This window comes from Myodes glareolus, chromosome 23, assembly GCF_982192425.1.
Source record: "Myodes glareolus chromosome 23, mMyoGla1.1, whole genome shotgun sequence".
NCBI classification, from domain to species: domain Eukaryota; kingdom Metazoa; phylum Chordata; class Mammalia; order Rodentia; family Cricetidae; genus Myodes; species Myodes glareolus.
Window position 1 is genome coordinate 36,228,400 of NC_142048.1, and position 3,135 is coordinate 36,231,534.

A 3,135-nucleotide genomic window follows, 5' to 3' on the forward strand; every position below is an offset into this window, starting at 1 on the left:
CTTGACGCACTTCCTTCTACCATGCAAGAAGTAGTCTCTCCCTTCTTAATACAAGACCTCAGCATCTGCTTTGGAATGCACGGGTGGCAATTCTCCATGCAGTATCCCTGGGCATAAGTTAAGCTTGATTAGAGGTCGAATAATGTGTGAGGAAAATACAAAGGCAGTGGCTAAATGTGGTTTGGATCATCTGAGGAGCTATTAATCTCAAAGCAGATGTTAAGTTTATGACTTATGACAATAAGGCTTCTAAAAGAAATCTTAAAATGATCTTTACCTAAAATGGAAAGTAAAGCAAATTCAAATGCCATGAATATCTAAATATTTATAAAGAAACCAGCTTATAAGACAGTTGTAACAACTCTCCTTAGAAACTCTCACAACACCACATCTTGCTCATAAGTGCTCGAAACTATTAATTTAATTGACCTTTTTTCTAACCAGAGCTTAAATACAATAGCATGCAGGTAATAAGTTCACTTAACCAACTCTGTTAAAAGACAAATGCTTCTTCTGATTCTCTTGATTCTATTTCTGATGAGTCATGAACATTCTTTGGCTTTAACCATTGTCTTGTTGAACTCTATCATGCTCTTCATTGGCTTCCATAAAGTAGAGAAATCTTTTTTTTTAAGAGGGGATGCAGTGAACTTTATTGATGGTATTCAAGAGAATAGGGCTCCCTAAGCCCCTCCTGCTTGCTATCTGGGTGTCTGGGATGGAAACTGTGAAGGAGAGCTCAGTATCAAGGGTTGAGTTAGGACAGGGACTGTTCAGCAGCCGAGGGCTTCTCTCTTGCTGTGTCCATGCTGGGGTTGGTGGTCCAGGGCGGGCTTCTTACTCCTTGGAGGCCATGTAGGCCATGAGATCCACCACTCTGTTGCTGTAGCCGAACTCATTGTCGTACCAGGAAATGAGCTTTACAAAGTTGTCATTGAGAGCAATGCCAGCCCCAGCATCAAAGGTGGAAGAGTGGGAGTCACTTTTAAAGTCGCAGGAGACAACCTGATCCTCAGTGTAGCCCAGGATGCCCTTTAGTGGGCCCTCGGATACCTGCTTCACCACCTTATTGATGTTGTCATAATTGGCAGCTTTCTCCAGGCGGCATGTCAGATCCACGACGGACACGTTGCGGGTAGGAACACGGAAGGTCATGCCTGTGAGCTTCCCATTCAGCTATGGGATGACTTTGCCCACAGCCTTGGCAGCGCCAGTAGATGCAGGGATGATGTTCTGGGGAGCGCCACGGCCGTCTCGGCACAGCTTCCCAGAGGGGCCGTCCACAGTCTTCTGGGTGGCCGTGATAGCATGGACTGTAGTCATGAGTCCTTCCACGATGCCAAAGTTGTCATGGATGACCTTGGCCAAGGGGGCTAAGCAGTCGGTGGTGCAGGAAGCATTGCTGACAATCTTGAGGGAATTACCATACTTGTCATGGTTCACAACCATCACAAACATGGGAGCATCCGCAGAAGGGGCAGAGATGATGACCCTTTTGGTCCCACCCTTCAAGTGGGCCCCAGCCTTCTCCATGGTGGTGAAGACACTGGTCGACTCCACAACATACTCGGCACTGGCATCACCCCATTTGATGTTGGCGGAATCTCGCTCCTGGAAGATGGTGATGGCCTTCCCGTTGATGACAAGCTTCCCATTCTCATCCTTAACTGTGCCTTTGAACTTGCCATGGGTGTAGTCATACTGGAACATGTAGACCATGTAGCTGAGGTAGATGAAGGGGTCATTGATGGTAACAATGTCCATTTTGCTAGAAGTGAAGGCAGCCCTGGTAACCAGGCGTCCAATACGGCCAAATCTGTTCATTCCAACCTTCACCATCGTGTCTCTGGAACGAGGCTGGCACTGCACAAAAAGAAGCGGCTGTCTCTAGAACAAGGAGGAGCAGAGAGCCGTAGAGAAATCTTTTTAAAAATTATTTTTATTGTTCTATATATTTTTCTCTGCTCCCCTCCCTACCTCTCCCCTACCCTTTTACCCTCTTTCATAATCCCCATGCTAGCAATTTCCTCAGGAGATCTTGTCTTTTTCTACTTCCCATGTAGATTAGATCCATGTATGTCTCTCTTAGTGTCATCTTTGTTGTCTAGCTTCTCTGGGGTTATGAATTGTAGGCTGATTTTTCTTTGATTTATGTCTAAAACCCACTTAAGAGTGAGTACATATGATAACTGTCTTTCTGGGTCTGGGATACCACACTCTATATGATGTTTTCTAGAGCCATCCATTTGTCTGTAAATTTCAACATGCCATTATTTTTTTCTGCTGTGTAGTACTCCTTTGTGTAAATGTACCACATTTCCCTTATCTGTTATTCAGTCAAGGGGCATTTAGGTTGTTTCCACGTTCTGGCTATTACAAATAATACTGCTATGAATGTAGTTGAGCACATGTCCTTGTGGTATGATTGAGCATCCTTTGGGTATATACCCAAAAGTGGTATTGTTGGATCTCGAGGTAGGTTGTTTCCTAATTTTCTGAGAAATTGTTATACTGATATCCAAAGAGGCTGTACCGTACCAGCTTGCACTCGCACCAGCAATGGAGGAATGTTCCCTTTACCTCATATCCTTTCCACAATAAGTTGTCATCAGTATTTTTGATCATGGCCATTCTTACAGGTATAAGAGAGAATCTCAGAGTTGTTTTGATTTGAATTTCTCTAGTGGCTAAGGATGTTGAGGATTTCCTTTAGTATCTTTCAGCCATTTTAGATTCATCTCTTGAGAGTTCTCTGTTATATTGGATTATGTGTTCTTTTGATGATCAATTTCTTGAGGTTTTTTTTGTGTATTTTGGAGATAAGTCCTTCGTCCAATGTGGGGTTGGTGAAGCTCTTTTCCCATTTTGTAGGCTGTCGTTTTGTCTTGTTGACCGTGTCCTTTGCATTAGAGAAGCTTCTCAGTTTCAGGAAGTCCCATTTATTAATTGCTTCTCTTGTTTAAAAAAATCCACCAAATTCAGTTAGGGCATGCACATGGGAATAGCCTTGCGCTTGAATATGGGTAGCCATTCAGGAGTCGCATCCTTGAAGAAAATTGACTCTCTCTCCCTTCCTACAGAAGCCATCATTGCTATATCTCCTTAGCTAAGGGTGGGATTCTATAAGCCTCTCAC

The 3,135-nt window shown here is 43.7% G+C and overlaps 2 pseudogenes; both read right to left on the minus strand.

Moving 5' to 3' along the window:
- Positions 1–746: 746 nt before the first annotated feature.
- LOC146890590 (glyceraldehyde-3-phosphate dehydrogenase pseudogene) lies at positions 747–1,170 on the minus strand (annotated as a pseudogene).
- Positions 1,171–1,176: 6 nt separating this feature from the next.
- Positions 1,177–1,885, minus strand: LOC125414298 (glyceraldehyde-3-phosphate dehydrogenase pseudogene; annotated as a pseudogene).
- Positions 1,886–3,135: the final 1,250 nt, after the last annotated feature.